Below are 17,699 nucleotides of genomic sequence, written 5' to 3' on the forward strand. Positions count from 1 at the left end.
TGAGTTCAAAACCCTTAACTGAAAAGTTATATCCCATAAATACGAAGCACTTTGTTTTCATGTTTTCAAAACATATCTATCTTACTTGTTCAAAACAGCATGAAATATGATCTAAAGTATAAAAAAGATAAATTAACCTAAAACAAAGGTCTATAACCAAAGACAACAATTGTGCCACATTCTACCATCACTTCCCTGTCCATTATTGCTACTGAATTTTAAGGAAACAAATAAAGATGCAGTTGATGTGTTTTCAAAGGAGACATATTTTCATATAATTTCAATAAAGCCCTCTATATATACACAGAGTACAAATGCTGCAAAGGTGCTGCAAAACTACTGTACAAAAATGTTCAATTGAAATCAAATTGAAACAAAGCAAAAAAGACAGTGAGAATTATCCATGGTGTCATAATTAGCAGTGGAGATACCCAGGTATCTTATACTAAAGGTATTTCTCTGAAATAATTTTCTAACTGCATGCATTAAAATAAATGTTTGCTATTTAATAATTTCTCCAATGCAGAGAGTCCCTTTGGCTTTATCAAACATCAGCTCGAGTGGTTTAGAAAAGAGAAACCATGTAGTTTTTGTTTAGCAGTTTTCCTTAACAAGTACGTTTCTCACCCTCTGACTCAAAACTATCTCCCTGCTATAAAGAACTGCTCATTGCTTGTTCTCTGATTGTGTGTAGCTGCTTGGTAGAGCAGTTAAACTGCACTGCACTTGAGTTTTATAGTTCTAAGTAACTGGCAGAGTGCTCTGAGCTAATGTCTAGGCACTTTTTATCTAATCTAAATAAAAATAAACCAACGTAACACATAACGAGGTCTGTGTGACTTTGGGACAAAAGATGTCCCAGGGAACAACTGCAAAGAACATTGCTGTGCTCTGAAGCAAGTAGTACACTTTTGAATGGTGCAATAAATAATACTAAAGCTATTATTTTTTTATTCTTCATTTGGGGTTATTGCTCTATTTTTGAGCCCTGTCAGTCTCAGATTTAATATTTTTTGTTCTGTGTCAGGTCTTGACTTCAGACTTTATGTGCTAATACCAAAGAAATAAAAATGACCTACAAAATCCCACAATTTCACAAAACAAAACCCAAACACAAACCTGAATAATGGTTGGCAACATGATGGTTGCCAGCAGTCAATGACTTATCATTACAGTAGGTCAAACAATTCAGAAAACTTGACAATATGCAAGTTATTAATTCTATGGATTATTGAATGCTTCTGCATATCTGAACTCACCTATGTTTAAGGCAAGAGATTTCATTACGCCTTACTTAAGCAGAGCACCTTAAGACACTGGAAGAAATAAAGCCTATAAAAAGCAATCCAGCATAGCTTATTTGAAATGAGAGGGACTGAAGCAGTAGAATTTTCTTACATAAAAAAACGAAATGATAAGCATTAACACCAAGTTCCTAGTTTTGTAGTTATCAGACTTGGAAAGGTAACAGTCTAGAAAAGGACCAAGTGGTGGTAGAAGCTTGCTGGGGAAAGAGCTTCAGAGAAACAAAGTTTAGCCAAAGGTTAAGTGCAGGGCTGGATAAGGGAGAAAGAAGCAGAGCGTAGGAAGGAAAAATTCACCCTCATTCAGAGGATAAGACGAATGCAGAAGCAAGGACCCTGAGTTTCTCAGATGACCCTGATCTGAACTCAAATGCTTAAAATTTTGTTAGGAACTAACTGAGGCAGGCAAATTTATGAAGCACGTTGTGGGATCCTTTTCCATAATTTTTTACATTTCTTTCGCTATCTTAAGTGCAAACTACTTGGTTTTTGGCATCTTTACAAGGTCTAGAGGTTTCTATGTGGTTTAGCTATTATTCATCCCCTGCCTAATGGCATGTAATGCCTTTGTAATGAATTAACTGATGATTAGTGAACTCTAGGCTGCCTCTGAGATAAGAGGAAGTTATGCCGCTCACAGATAATGTTTCAGTCTGTCTGACTAGAGATACAAGAAAACACCACTCCTCCATTTCACATTTGTTCACAGCTGAAAATTCATATTATCATCGCACCCTTTGAGGACTAGCAGTATAACAGTTTTAACCAAAAGCCAACATTCTGTAGAAAGAAGTGGGATAGCAGGCAACCACCCTCATGGATTTCCCTGTTAAGGCCACGAGCAAAATCATTTGAAGTTCATTCCATAATTACTTTTTTCCCTTGAAAACCATTGTAGAGAACCCCATGGACCCTAAGGGAAAAGAAAAATAAGAAGACTGCAGTCAGGACTATGGAGACATAAAAGCTTTATGTAAGCAGATAAACTATCCCTTTTCTTCTGGAGCTCTAGCTCAGCTTTAATCATCTAACAGCTTAGTACTCTATGCACTTCTGCTCAGCTGGATGCTCTGGTAGGTATCGGTTATATGGGCAGCTATAAATGAAGTCCTTTTTGTTAACAATTTGGTACTACAACATACATGCCTCCACGAGTAGGTGCTAAGGCATCCCAAGGTGCCTATTCTCATACTCACCAAGGCGTTTTTTTCTCCAGCGCCTTTTTGTGAATCATAGCAGTGTGATCTCAGCTGGAAGTAGAAAACCTTGCCCAGATAACCATCTTAATAGTGGAATATAGTCTAAGCAATTTACTCCAGATCTGTGAAGGCAGAACTTCATTCTACTTTGATGTGGGGGAATTATGAGCTTATGCTTCCAAGTTTCAGTGGTAGAAAGTCGTGCCATTGAAAGATGTCACAGTAAGAACACTGAAGGCTGATGTTCACTAGACAGAGACTGCACAAGAAATTACAACCACGGCTGTCCATACTGCCCACGCAAGTTTCCTCAGGTCTGACAGAGATGCTGCTCCCATCAGTATTAAGCACAAACCCTTCTCTGGATTTAGCATGGACAACATATGTGCTAAATTACATGTTCATGAGTAAGAAGAGACTGTTTCCACACAAGATGCCAGTCGACCATCAGCCTTGGACTTAGGCAACAGTAACTGCACTTGGGCACTGCAGCTTGTCCTTTAAGTGCTAAGTCTGTGTTCAGTTCCACTGCTGCTAATGGTACTTAAGCCCACACTAACATGTTTTATTGAACTCAAACCTGAACCATTCAATTCTACTGCAGGCCAGCCTTACTTAAAGCATCACATCATCTGCTGCTCATACAGGGAGATGCCTTCCCACTGTCCTTTCCTTGAACAAAATAGCCCTCTACAATCAGTGGATATGGAAATTAAACATATCATACACAAATCCCCTGCACCCACAGAATATAATGGTTGCAAAGTGTATTGGGTTTGTGTGGCAAGGTTTTGGTAGCAGGGGGCCTACAGAGGTGGCTTCTGTGAGAAGTTGCTAGAAGCTTCCACTATGTCCAACTGAGCCAACGCCAGTTGGTTCCAAGACTGACTTGCCACTGGCCAAGGCTGATCTCATCAGCAATGGTTGTAGCACCTCTGGGGTAACATAGTTAAGAAGAGGAAGAAGCTGCTGCACAACACCAGCTGGGAGAGAGAAGTGAGAATATGTGAGAGCAACAACTCTGCAGACACCAAGGTCAGAGAAGGAGAAGCTGCTCCAGGCAACAGAGCAGAGATTCCCCTGCAGCCTGTGGTGCAGACCATGGTGAGGCCGCTGTTCCCTGCAGCCCATGGAGGTCCATGGTGGAGCAGAGATCCACCTGCAGTCTGGGGAGGACCCCACACCAGAGCAGGTGGATGCCCAAAGGAGGCTGTGACCCCATGGGAAGCCCACACTGGAGCAGGCTCCTGGCAGCACCTGTGGCCCCATGGAGAGAGGAGCCCGGGCTGGAACAGGTTTGCTGGCAGGACTTGTGACCCCATGGGTGACCCAGGCTGGAGCAGCCTGTTCCTGAAGAACTGCCGCCCATGGGAAGGACCCACACTGGAGAAGCTCATGGAGGCCTGTCTCCTGTGGGAGGGACCCCACGCTGGAGCAGGGGAGGAGTGTGAGGAGGAAGGAGCAGGAGAGACAACGTGTGATGAACTGACCACAATCTCCATTTCTCATCCCCACACACCACTCATGGGGAGGAAGTAAGAGAATTTGGGAGTGAAGTTGAGCCTGGGGAGAAGGCAGGGGTGGGGGGAAGGTGTTTTAAGATTTGTTTTTATTTGTCACTCTGGTTTGATCGGTAATAAATTAAATTAATTTCCCTAAGTTGAGTCTGTTTTGCCCATGACAGTAATTGGTGAGTGATCTCTCCCTGTCCTTATCTAGACCTATGAGCCTTTCGTCATATTTTCTCTCCCCTCTCCCGCTGAGGCCAGGAGAGATAGAGCAGCTTTGGAGGGCACCTGGCATCCACCCAGGGTCAGCCCACCACAGAATTCAAACACTCAGAAGTTTGGAAATGTGAGAATGACAGTCTCCTTGTCCAGTCTTTGCTGCCATTCCCTTATGCCTGATAACAGGATCATTAATAGCATGATCACCACTTCGTTTCCAAAGAGCCTTGGCACCACTGTGTGCACAGGATGGATGGTGCTTACAGATGTTCAGTAGCTTGTTTCATCTCATCATTCAGTTTGGGATCACTCATGCCATGCTCTGAGAAAAGATTTATTTATTCCCTCATTGATCTATGATGCTTGCCATTAGAATTCTTGAATGTGGCACAGGGATCAGTGACTTATTTTCCGAAGTCATTTGAGGGAAAGGTGGTACTATCAGTCTGTATTTAAAGGCAGGGCAGAGAAGTTTGAAGTCATTAAGACCAAAATAAAAGATCAGTTTTGGATTCACAATTGAAATGGTTCTGATGTAGTTTTTTCAACAAATAAGCACCTTTTTTGCACTTTGTTCAGAGAACAGACTTCATCTCTTGCATATATAACCACATATGCTTAACATTCCTGTAATGCAAGAGTTGGCAAGCTGGAAACCCAGAAAATGAGGAAAAAAATACAGTTGGAAGTCCCTTGTAATAGCTTTGTTTTATGAATATCATGTAATGAACTCATTGATAGAGACAGAAACAATTTACCAGGGCAGATTTGACTTCATAAACTACAAAGCTGTCCCTCTTCTTTCCATGCTCCCCTGCCTCGTTCATGACACACCTTCCAGTCTCTTTAATTAACTAAACTGAATGGTTTAAGAACCACTCACCACATTGCTGCATTTGCTCTGAACACAAAGTGAGGAAGGTGTTGTGTCTCGGAAAGAGTTTGTAATTGTACTGCCAGTGATGGCATCACATTGCAGAGATGCAGTACTGTTTATGTGTTGGCTGAGGGTATGTAATTTTGGTACTTCTAATAGGGATAATAGGGATGGCAAACAGTAAAAGACTAGGTAAAGAAAAAGCATATAGCAACAGAATGCAGGAACAAGGAGGGAAAGAAAATTTAATATCATACATCTTTCCTGAAAATGGATGTGTCTCTTTTTAATAGTTTGTTTTTTTCAAATGAAATATTAGCTTATTAGCTGTTGTTAAGAACATTCGCTTACTCACAAATTTAAAACAAGAGCTTGCATGTCTTTAAATGAATTGTTCATTCCCTTGTCTAGAATACAATTACTTTTTTTTTCTTTCTTCTGTCGTCTTCCGATTCTTCCTTTCCCTGTTGTGCATTGCCTTGGCAAAATGATCCCTCTTCAAGAAAAAGACTAAAAATAACATTTCCCCCCTTTCCACTGGGAGTAGAGATGCAAGAAAATAATGTCTTATCAGAGTAAGCACTGAGTGAAAATAAGATTTTATCAGTGACTTGGCTTGACGAAGATAACACGTTATCAAGAGGGGAACTTGGCAAAGATAACACGTTATCAATATCAGGAGTAAAGCTTGGGGAAAATAATGTTTTAATACCTATTAGGTTCTAAATAAGCCATCTGTGCTCTTGATGAATTGTTATTTTCTCCAAGCCCCATTCCTGTAAAGATACTGATTTTTTGGCTAAGCTTCTGTAGCAGTTAGGGAAGAGAGGGAGAAAGCAGAGAAAAAGAAGCTCTCCACAAAGCTAGAGGGATATCCTCTTTCCTTTCAGAAGCTTTGCATGCAGGTAGAGACTGCCAATGTGACAGCTCAGAAGACTGAAATGTTCAGACACCAAATGGGTGTTGCAGGGTAAACTCCTACAACAATGCTCTACAAGTAAGTATCTGGCAGGGAATCCTGTAACAGGAGAAGAGGGTCAATACCTCTTCTGTCCTCAACCACCCCATCCAGGCTCAGAGGTGCTGCCTATAGCATTTTTGGTGGAAGCACTTCTCCACGGAGCCAGTGACCAGCCATCACTTAGCAATGACTCTTTGTCACAGACAACCACATCATAATTAGCAGTGATCACTTGGGGGCACAAATAAATGACTCCTTTTAGATCAGTCGCAGGCATTATCGGTGTTCAGTTAGAGGTCACCATACCCACAGCTTAGCTTGACCCAAAGGGTCACACAACACTTCTTACCTCCTGCAGTGAAAAGCATCCAGCTCAGTTTCAAGCAGTCTGTGGAGCTGGTTTGAGCCACCCCAGTTGCCTCTTCCCTGAAGCATTCCCCTCTCCCACCTCCACAATGGAGGAAGAGACAAACCACTGTCTAGTAGGTCTCTGTGCCCCCAAGCTGAAACCTTGTGCAACCCAATTATAAATCTTCAGAGTTACAATCTGGATTCATTTAAATAAATTGTAGCACCTCCTGGAAAACTAGAAATCCAACTCACAGTAGGATGGACTACTAACTGCCTTAAATGACAGAATGTGGGTGAATGCCACTGGTTATTCATAGGAATGGGCAAGCAGGGAATAATTAGAAGGGAAGCTGTGGTGGGACTGTAGGAGTGTGATGTGAATAATAAAGCACACAGGAAAAGGAATATGAATGATATCTGCAGGGTAAGTATTTGTAGCCAGCTGAATTTCCCTGGTGTACAGTAGGAGTGGGAGGGAAAACAATGGGATCTGTTAATTTGAAGATTTCCTATGGAGAAGCTGCATCTCTTTTTTCATTAACCATTCGGATATCTTACATGCCCAGAGATTTTTCTACGTTCAGGTGTGAGCTTGGTGTTAAAGTAACTTCTGAGGCCCTGGTACAGCAGGCAGCTGTCACGGCTCCCTCAGGTAAAAGCATGTGCCCAAATGCCGCCCTGCATCTGTGTGCAGCCCTGTGACCAGCATCCATGGCAGTGGGATGTAAAAGACTGAACCTCTTCTACGTTGCCTCCTGCCCAGTAAAACACCGTGGAAGAGATAGGAAAAGTCTAAAATACAGCATTTTACAGTGTTTTTTAAGAGTACAGAAAAGTACAAGAAAGAAATAGCTATAAGCTTAGAAAAGATTATAAAAATACTTACAGGTTTCTACAATTGCCACAGTAACCACAAGCTTGCAACAAGTATGTTCAATCAAAGCCTACTAGTAGTTAATTCAGATTCTGTTGCTGGTGATTAGCCTCAGCTGCTCATCAATAGAGACTCCAGCTGATAATTATTAAGTTAAACTTCTGAGCACTATTTGCATATGTAAAGCACACTTTCCCTGCTGAAGCAACAATGGATGCTATAATGCATTTCCTGATTGTACAGCACTTGGATGTGGGGAACCTGGGCAAGAGTCTGCTTTGCACATCCTTCCTTACCCTCATCAGGCCAACCATTCAGAAGAAACGCACTTACACATACTGACATCTACAAGCTCGAGCAAAGAACAGTCCTAATCCTGCATAACAGTAAAAATGCAACCACTTATTTCAAGCAAAACATCTCTAATAACATAAGACGAAGATTTCCATATTCCTCAAAAAATTTACCTAAGCTTTCTTACAATCTGAAAAACGTGTAACAACTGCTCTGTGACAAGACAGCCTGGTTAGCTTCAAAGAGATGCAAAAACACCAGTGGACAGATCCAGCTCATTACTTCCTAATGTCCCTGAGATGTGGCTCCCTCCTCCAAAGGAATATTGAGTATTGTTATGTGGTTTTCTGTTTAGCTTTTTCTCATCTCACTTCCTCTAGATCAGAACTTCATTTCCTGAATGTGATTCTTGGTCATCAGTCACAGCCATGGCCCTCTGGCTAACTGTAGTATCAAGAACACACAATGTGTAGATTACATTTATGTTTGCACTTCCCCATGTTTTCATAAATATATGACAGCCAAGGCAAGCCCACATCTGCTTAATACCAGAGGAGTTCATAAGCACATTTGCTTTAGGGATAAGGAAATGTGGAAAAGAATTGGGAAGATCTTTATGGAATCCAAAACACAACCACCTGCCCCCATGTAGCTCCTGTACCACTTTGGTTTAAGAGTCCATCACAGCCTTACTATGAACAGACATGAATGCTTTTTTATCAGACATCACCGAATAGGAAAGCAAAAGACTGAGCTTGGCTTTGGTTAAACATGGGAGATGGGCGAAAGACAGAGGTCTAAGGGAATGCAAGTGGTTGGCCCCTCTGAAAACCAGCATTTGGGCTCTTAAGTGATAGATGAAAATTTAGCTACAGCAAAATTAATGTGTATTGCTAGAAGTCACTTGGTAGCATTGTTACAAGCAAACTCAAAAGTTGGTTTTCAGCAAATATACAGAAATGTTTCAGTATTAGTTCAGGCTGGTTGGTGCCGCTGAAACCTGCTGCAAAGCTTGTTATATCCCTTAATCTCCCTTGGCACAGAGATGCCATCAGAGAACCGTGCACTGGTATTTTGCTTGAGGCTGCTGGAAAAGAAGATTGTCTGAATACTGACTGACCATCAAGGATTGTTCAAGGATAAATAAGTAAGCAAATAAAAAAACCCCAAATTCTGCACCACATCATTTTTTCCTTAGTAGAAACCAGATCTGTAAGAATCTTCAAGCAACAGATGTTAGCACATACATATGAAGGCAAGTAATAAAGAACAAATCTTCAAAACAATGATTTCTCTTCTTTCTAAATGCATCTGAAGATTACATATGCAGACAGAAACATCACAAGTTTATAATTCTAGGTTAATTTGATGTTACGAAATACCATCAGCATTATTTCACTGATGACATAGCAGTGTATAAGCTATTAATATCTTTCAGTATTGAGTCTTCTATTTTCCCCAGACTTTCTCAGCATTTTTCATTTGCTGCACTTGTCATTTCAGCCACTTCAGTCCTGAAGAACACTGATGGGAAAATGCAAATAACTGCACATTCAGAACATATGAAGGCTGATCAGTGTTATTACATTTATCTTCACTTATGACAAGAGAGAAAGTAACTCACGAGTTAGTCTCCTGTCCTCCTCATGAAGAAAACTGTCATAACAGACTGTCATGTACTATACACAGCAAGTTTTCCAACACACCTTGCAGATGAAAAAAATCACAGCAGCGATGGAGATGGCAGGTTACATATCACAGCTGTGACATCAGAAATGAAACACACAGCATTTTAAAACAGTACGTACAAAACCAAATCATAACATAAAAAGAAATCTAGAAAAACAGTTCACAAATTAGCTAAAGACAACTAGTTTGATTATTTGCAAAAGTTATAACTACATTAAACAGCAATGAGTTATCCATACAGTTCAGTTGCTTGCTGCACAGGAAGCTATTTTCCCATTTGCTAACTTTCCCCACATTTTCGAACTGAAAGTTACAGTTGGCCAATATATAGTGTTTGATAAAATAACACTTTTCTACTTAAAATCTTAAAACCCCATAACAGATGCAAAAGAGAGTAAGAAATTCAAAGAAACAAACAAACAAACCAGAAAATACACTTCTAATTCTGATAACAAAGGTAGTACCTTTGTCTCATGGAAATCAGCAGTGGCTTCAGAATTAGCTTCAGTGTGGCCAGGTATCTACCCCAGGACTATAATCTGGTTTTGGTGTCCAGACTCCAATGACATGTGATATGGAACCTCTTTTATATATTAACTTACTTAACATTTACCTTTTCAAAAATATTTAGCTTTAATATATTAGAGATGGTCATTCTACAAAGATAGAACAAGTACGTACAAGATTGATTTTATAACAGATATATCTTATCAGTTAGATACAGATTTAATTTCAATCAGTGACCTAGATTTCCTATAAAACATGAGGAAATTACTCTAGGATATTCTTGTTTTGTTACAGAAGTGCAGACAGCATATCAGAAACACAATCCTATTTCAAATGAGTCAAAGGCAAAACTCAGTGACTTTGATGAAAACAAGCATAGGTCTAATACTTCATGATATTCTGCATGCATGCAGCATGGTGGTGTTCGTCATTTTTATGTTGTACCATAAATGCACACAGTGCTGTACTGTGGTAGGTCAGGATTTAGGCCACATCCCCTGTGCCCCATCACAAACCTGCTGAGCTTCCTGTGCAGCAAGCAAATGAAAATTTCCATTTTTTGAGCAGCCACAAGTTTATTAAGGTTAAATATCATCAACTGGCAGGAAGACTTAGATGTTCTGCCTACTAAGATTTTGTCTTGTGATAGATGAGGTATGTCTTTGAGACTAATTCACATTTTTGCTCCAGTGCACAGAGACATCTTAATGTATGTTTAGGATCCTAAAGAATATGCCTATTCTTGTGTAAAACAACACTGAGCTTAAGCCCCACTGACATGCCTATTTTCTATTCTAAAATAAAGTTGCTTTATTCAGTCAGGGCAGCAGTGCTCAGTATTCACAGGATCCACATATATTTAAATAAGTATCTTTTTTTCTCAAGTAGAACTCTTGTTTTCTACATTTTCAATACTTCCAGGATTTCCTCTCAGAAGTAGAATATACTGTGGGAGACCTCTTCAATAAGTACAAATGAAACACTACAGTGTGGCATTTTTAATGTTGCTTTTGTTAGGTAGCCTGTGATCGGGGCCAATGGCCATAGGCTTCCTACAGTGATGTACACTATGAAATAATTGATGTCTATGACAAGTTTTTATGTCGGGGTAAAGGAAAGATGAAGATGGAGGCATTTACAAAAGTTCTTGTGTTTAGGAGTAAATGAGTTGTGTATAGTGGTCAATAACAGTCTGCCCTTTATTTCTGTTGATAGACTTCCATTAAAATATCTATTAACCTCCATTAGTGTTATTATAGATTTATTCATGTTTATAATTTGGAATAACTTTTATTATCTTGAAGACTAAGCAGAATAGGTGGAAACCTGACCAAAATGGTTTCATATTAAAAAACCCCAAACCAACACATTCTATGCCTAAAGAACAACCATACATGGAAAAACACAATAGGTCAGCTACATTAAAAAATGTTGTAACTGTAAAAGTCCTTTAAAGGTCAAGGTAAAGAAAAAACAACAGCAAACAAACAAACCAACCAACCAACCCCCACACAATACTCACAATATAAGAAGTAGCTCCCCTTCCCATCTGCTCCCATCTTCTTCCAGGAAAAGGGAAGGACCTTAACCCTTATTTTTAGTTACATATTCTGTACTCATTTGAACAAATCTAGACACAGGAATTGGCTGTTAAGAACTGACACAGGATGATGGTGAGGAGTGACATTGCTTACTTCACCCTTCTTTTCCCTGAGAACAGGCTGCTGCAATAAACACCCTTACAGCAAATAAGAAAACATGGCTTCTCCCTTCTAAATTATGACCATCTGCCCAGGAAAAACGGAGGCAGACAACAGAATAAGAATATTGTGGTATTGCTATCAAGTTTACTTGTTACATTATGCCTTCTTCTGGTCTTAACTATCACTAAAATAGTACAGATCTTGAGTTATAGCAGCTCTGACTTCATGTGCTCCTCTGAAGAAAATCCTACATTTCTACCACTATACAATACATATTTTGTCCCTTACATTAAAATTCCACTTAGCAGGACATTTGAATGTGATTTCGTATGTTCTGAGTGACAACATTTCATTGTTTGAGAAACTGTAACTTCATCGTGTCTGAATTTAAAATTCACACTAGCACCTTATACTAGCACCTTCTACGGAACTGATTTAGTTTCTTATTTGATGAACACAAATATTTATTGTAAATTCAATAAGACAATGCTTTTCTTTCTTTTCCTGAATAATATGACTGAATCCAATCAACAGGGAAAGTAGAATTCCAGACTTATCTAAAGACCACATAGGTCTAGTCTAGTCTAGTCTAGTCTAGTCTACTGTTATGTGACAGTCATTAAATCTTGTTCCAACTTGGAACATTAAGAAGCACACAAGATAGAAGAGTGAGCAAAGAACTTGCTGCCTGTGTTCAGCATTTCCAGTTCTTAAAATTGTATTTAAAGTCTTGCAAAATTTTATATTTATTGGAAAGTCAAATCTTGGATTACATGAGAAAATATCAGTGGTTTTTGCTTGTTTCTTTTGCAAAAAAAAAACAAACCGCCCATGACCTGTCACCATGAAAAAATCAGGAGAGAAAGCTCTTAAGAACTTATAAATTTAGATGTAGTGAATTATGATTTAGAAATATTTTGAACCAGCAATGCCAGTTCTTTTATTACAACTGTTCAAATGACTCGTGCCTTGCTCTGATGGGCACATTCTGGAACAGCAGACATGGCAGCTGGGACAGGTAAAGGGAAGGGCCAGCACTTGTGACAAGCTTGTGACAGTTTTCGGCCTGAAGAACATTTAAAAAGACAATCATAAGTGTTGCTGGGCATTTAAAGGAGCACTAATTATTCTGTGGTAAGCTTCAGCACAACTTCCAAGACAACATTGTTAAACCGTATAAATAAATACACAAAATTAAGAAGTATTTATCATCAATCATTTGAATTACTGTGGGTTTTTTTGTTTATTTTTGTTGTAATTATCTTGAGATGGCTCTGCAGGCAAAGTTTTGTACTGAAAAGCGTGTTATTTACACTGATATCACCCCAGTACACATAAGAGGGTTTTCTCCTCCTCCATACTGGGCACTCAAAAAAGTCTCCATATTCCAGGAAAAAATAGTCAGATGAAAGTAAAGTGATACCAATTCCACTCCATCATACTATAGCATTTAGAAAGCAGAAGTTTAACTCTGCCAAGAACATAAACCTCCAAATCTGTTAGATATCAATTACTATGTATTTAATTTCACAGCTGTGCCTTTTCCCTCTTTGATTTTATCCCCATTTTTATGCTTCTCTTGTTCAAGCATTTTGGATCTGGGTCCTAATCGGGTCCTGATGATCCATAATGCCTTAATTTCAGAGCCCAGCATTCCCCAATTCCCTTCTTCATTTTGAAATTTCTGCAAATTCTATATTCATGCTCTGTGTGGCTGTGCAGACTGTAATCCCTCGTAATAGGCTGATGCTGATCCTGCTCTGTGGATTAACCAGTGTAAAATGCTTATGCAATGGATTTTCATCAATTCATGCCTTCCAAACTCAGCCCCGAGCAGCCCAGGTATATCTAATCTAACCAACTGGCTTTTATCAGCTGCACACAAAAGATGTGAAAATAAGCCTCATTTCAAGCCTCAATCACATAGCTACAGCCAAGTTATTATTTATTTTACTTAACAGAATGAGTATACATGAGGAATTCTAACGTACACTCTGTAGTTATATATCACTAGATTTGGTATGGTGCATGTTTCTTTGAAAATTGTGAAAAGACAATATTTTCATGTCTGTTTCTGACTATTTCTTTTAAAAAAAGAGAAAAAAAATAGCTGAACTTCAAGCATAATACTGCTGCTTTCTTCTTGTGAAATCTATATTCCCATGCCAGATGGTGTCTGAGTTATCAAAGTTATTTCCCTAAACTCAATTAGGGAAGAATGAAAGTAATTAAGTAGGGGATGAAGTGACAGAAGTATTCAAGATATAAAGCATGTACTATAGGTGAAGATTCTCTAAATTAGATAGAAATTCATCTATAAATTCAGCCTAAAACACAAGTGCTTGAGCCTCCACTCTCAAATATTCTAAGACATTGTGCAAAATGCAGTACTTGCTCAAGTGGGCACAATTCCCAGTGAAACAGTGGTCTGGAGAAGGTGGGAGTCAGTTTTGTATTCTGGAGGCTATTACTAGCCATCCCTAAGTGCCCTCTGAGACAGTTATTGTTCAAATGTTCCTGTACCTGTTGTAGGATGGTTTTTCAGGCTGTTGAGTGACCCCAGGAATGCTGTTTTCTTTCTCAGTCCTGGCTGTTTCATACCCACCACAGCAAAAGACAGTTACAGTAAATACTTTTTTTACCATAAAACCTATAAAGTAGACTCCACAGAGGTGCTGTTAACACCCACTTCGGTTTACATTTCTTTTTTCTTTCTCAATTTGCTTTTCCTTTGCTGAAGTAAACCTAAACAAGTTGGCACTGAGCTACAGGCATGACAGAGAACTACAGCTACAGATTTTAAACACAATGCCAAAGCAGTCAAAAATTATTTTTTAATCTACTAATGGCAGTCTACTTACAGGAGAAGTATGTAAGAAAACTTAGTGAAAACAAATCTCTTTTTACTCATGAAAACTCATTTCTGCGTAGCTCTATTGACAAGAATCATGCATTTATGGATCAAACTAATCAGGCTAATTTAGTGCTCTGCAGACTGTTCAGTCATTTTCTCTTTACCAGATATGTATCTACCCACATTCTCAAGGTATGCATAGGTGAAGAAGAATGGTAAGGAAAACACCACTATGTTCTGCAATGCTCAGAACTGGTGCTGCATGGTTGAAAGGAAACATCTACCGCTTTAGAAGAAGGGATGGAGCTTGTGCTACTGCTACAGGCGAAATCGCTGGCCAGAAAGGGAACAAATTAAATCCTAAGAATGCATGCATCTCTTATTTCCACACTAGGGACAGTGCTCGGAGGAAAAGGGCTTTTAGAAACATATGGCAATTATACCATACCATACCATACCATACCATACCATACCATACCATGCCACGCTATGCCATGCCATGCCATGCCATGCCATGCCATGCCATGCCATGCCATACCATATGTAACAGTTCTTTGTGGAAAGAATACAAGTATTTTTAAATATAAACACTGACAAGTTAGGAAATGCCAGAATTACTTCTGCCTTTGACAAACTGCTGTTCCCCCACCACCATAAAGAATGGGCTATTTCTAAGGCAGACCACTGAAATCTTGCTTTTAGCACAGCCTCACAACAGTTACAAACTTAGGCAAGAAGGGAACAGTGGGAATGAATGGTTCCTTAGGAGAAAGAGTAGAAGCACAGGCAGGGAGTATATATTTCTTAAACCAGATGGACTGTGGTTGCAGGGAAATCAGCCTTTCGTTACATCCTTTCAACAACAGTGGCACACACCTTTCCTGAGCAGGGCTGCTTTCAAAGGCTTCACCGGGATCAAAGGCAGATTTATTCAAAAAGACTCAAATTTCTGCAGCTCAAGAAACAGAAGGAAGGGTTGCAGTATGGCCACAGCAGAGCCACCACTTGGAAGTCTTAGAAAATATGATCCATGAGGAGAAGTGAAGCTGATTTATGGCACTGGGAATCATAAATCATTGCTGACAAGAGCAGGTTTTCAACTTTATTCTGAAACACGAGGTTTGAATTATAATCTGAAGCACGTGGGTTTTGATTTGTTACTGAAGAACTTTCAGGAGGCACCAAAAAGAAGCTGCTGCAATGAGTTGGTGATAAAACAAGAGCTTAAAGAACTCATACAGATCCTCGCAAACAGGTAAGTTCAACAAAAAGATGGTGGCAAGGGCGACAGAGTTCTCCTTGTCCAGGTAATATTATTTCCCACCTTTTATTACTCATATTAAGCACAGCTGTCTCACCTGGAAAAGGAAATTTGTTCTGCTCAGGGGACTAAAACTTGCAGGGCCTCTTAAGGCTTATACAGTCAGTGATCTCAGCTAAAAATACATCACCAAAAAAATTAGAAAAATTGACTACTGGAGACTTACGCGTCTCTGGGGAACAGATCCACTACAGACACATACAGGATGTTGGGCTAGGTATGGGACTGGCACATGCACATTGTATGTGCATCTGTTAAAGGCTTTTAGAGAAAACAATTCCCATCTGGTATTATTATCAGGTCAACTGCAACATTACTGAAAATACAATGACAACCCATGACATTTTCATGACCGTTGCAGGTCAGGACAGGTGAGGCATTGGCACTTTCGAGTGGTCTATGAACACGTTCATCCCATGCCACACGGGTAAGCACAGAGGGCAGACTGCAAATCGTTCCCTTTTTGACCACTCCTACCGTATCAATTAAAGCTATGAATAAATCACAATGAGTGTGTCTTGCTGATTGAATTTCAATGCGTGGAGAATTTTGAACCTAGGGCACCGTACAGTGATGGGCTTATACATGTCTTCAGGAAAAAGAGCTTAAACTATTAGGGCAATGGAGTATGCAGAGAGCAGTGAAGCGCTGCTCCGAGAAACATGAAAATCGGTAACTTGAGGTCACATTTTATATATTGCTTCGTAAAATGAAAATAGGAAAAGAGAGGCACAAAGCCAATTTAGAATAGAGAACACATGAACCAGAAAAAAAGCATAATGAAACCCCAGAAATGGAGCTGTTAAGGTGAGGATGTCAAAAATATCTATTGAGTTAAAGACAAGCATAGCAGATACTGAACTTAATTTAAATTTTATTAGGTAAAAACATATCTGGTAGACTTTTGGTTAATTTGTTGAAGGAAAAAGAGACCACACACTCTTAAGACTACTGAATTATAGGGAAATCTAAAGAGCACATATATTACTCTTAATAAATTAACCTATCCTAGTTTCAGGGGACATTGAAATCCTACAGAACTAGTAAACTAGTTCCTGGTACCTGCAGTTTTTGTAATGTTGACTTAGAGGTATGAGAAATAAATCTAAACCAATGGATATATGTATTTAAGAGCAATTCTCCATAAGCTGTGACATATCCACCAGCCCTTTCTTTGAAGAAAATTACTAACTTCAGTAAAAGAAGCAGTAGTGATTCCCTTCATAATTCAGATGAGGGTAAATCCTACCACTTATCTTACGGGCCAAAATTATTACAACAGTTGATTAAGAACTCCTTCCCAGAACAGCTTGCTCTATCAAACCTATTTTTTAATCTTAATTTGAAATTGATTTATTCCCCAGATGTCAAGAAAGTCTAGCAATCAAAAACTTTCTAATTTTCATTTTTCTATGTTTCTCGTTCCCATTTCCAGCATTGACTGGGGGACGGAAGAATGATGAGATGGAAAAGCACCCATAATTATTGTTTTCATTTAGGTGATGAAGAAGATGAGTATTATTTAATTAAAAACCTCACCTATATTAATACTTTCCAATGAAATTCTATTATCTCATTTTTTGTATGTCTTTCTACCATTTTGACAAAAATACGGTCTTAAAGATCACTTAGATGATTTAGAAGCACATTCCATTAAACGAAAGAGTCACTGAGGAGCCTGAGAGACTTCAGAGAAGCAAATTTTCAAAGAAAGGCAGGTGTCTACAATGCAGGTAGGTGCACCTTTAGGCATCTATCCTGATTCAAATTGCTTAAATGACTTCAGAAAGAAAGTCCTAACTGATTAACTTTGCTCTTGAACATGAGACTTAACATTCTTTTGAAAATGCTATCCCAGACTAATTATAAATCCATTCTGACAGCCAGGTACCTTCCAATGCTGGGAAAGCAGACAAGCCTCAGGAAATGCAAGGGATGTTTAAAGGAGGAGAAAAAACCCCACAAACCTGGAACATGCTCTGTATGTCAGTGGCTGCTGCTGAAGGGTTTCACCATGTCCAGTTCTAATCTCTGTGCT

At 39.2% G+C, this 17,699-nt stretch overlaps 1 protein-coding gene across 4 annotated transcripts in view; it reads right to left on the reverse strand.

The window, feature by feature from the left end:
- Nucleotides 1-17,699, reverse strand: part of LARGE1 (LARGE xylosyl- and glucuronyltransferase 1) — a 285,324-nt gene that overhangs the window by 144,821 nt on the left and 122,804 nt on the right. The window lies entirely within an intron of this gene.

The sequence above is a fragment of the Columba livia genome, chromosome 1, assembly GCF_036013475.1.
Source record: "Columba livia isolate bColLiv1 breed racing homer chromosome 1, bColLiv1.pat.W.v2, whole genome shotgun sequence".
Classification (NCBI taxonomy): Eukaryota; Metazoa; Chordata; class Aves; order Columbiformes; family Columbidae; genus Columba; species Columba livia.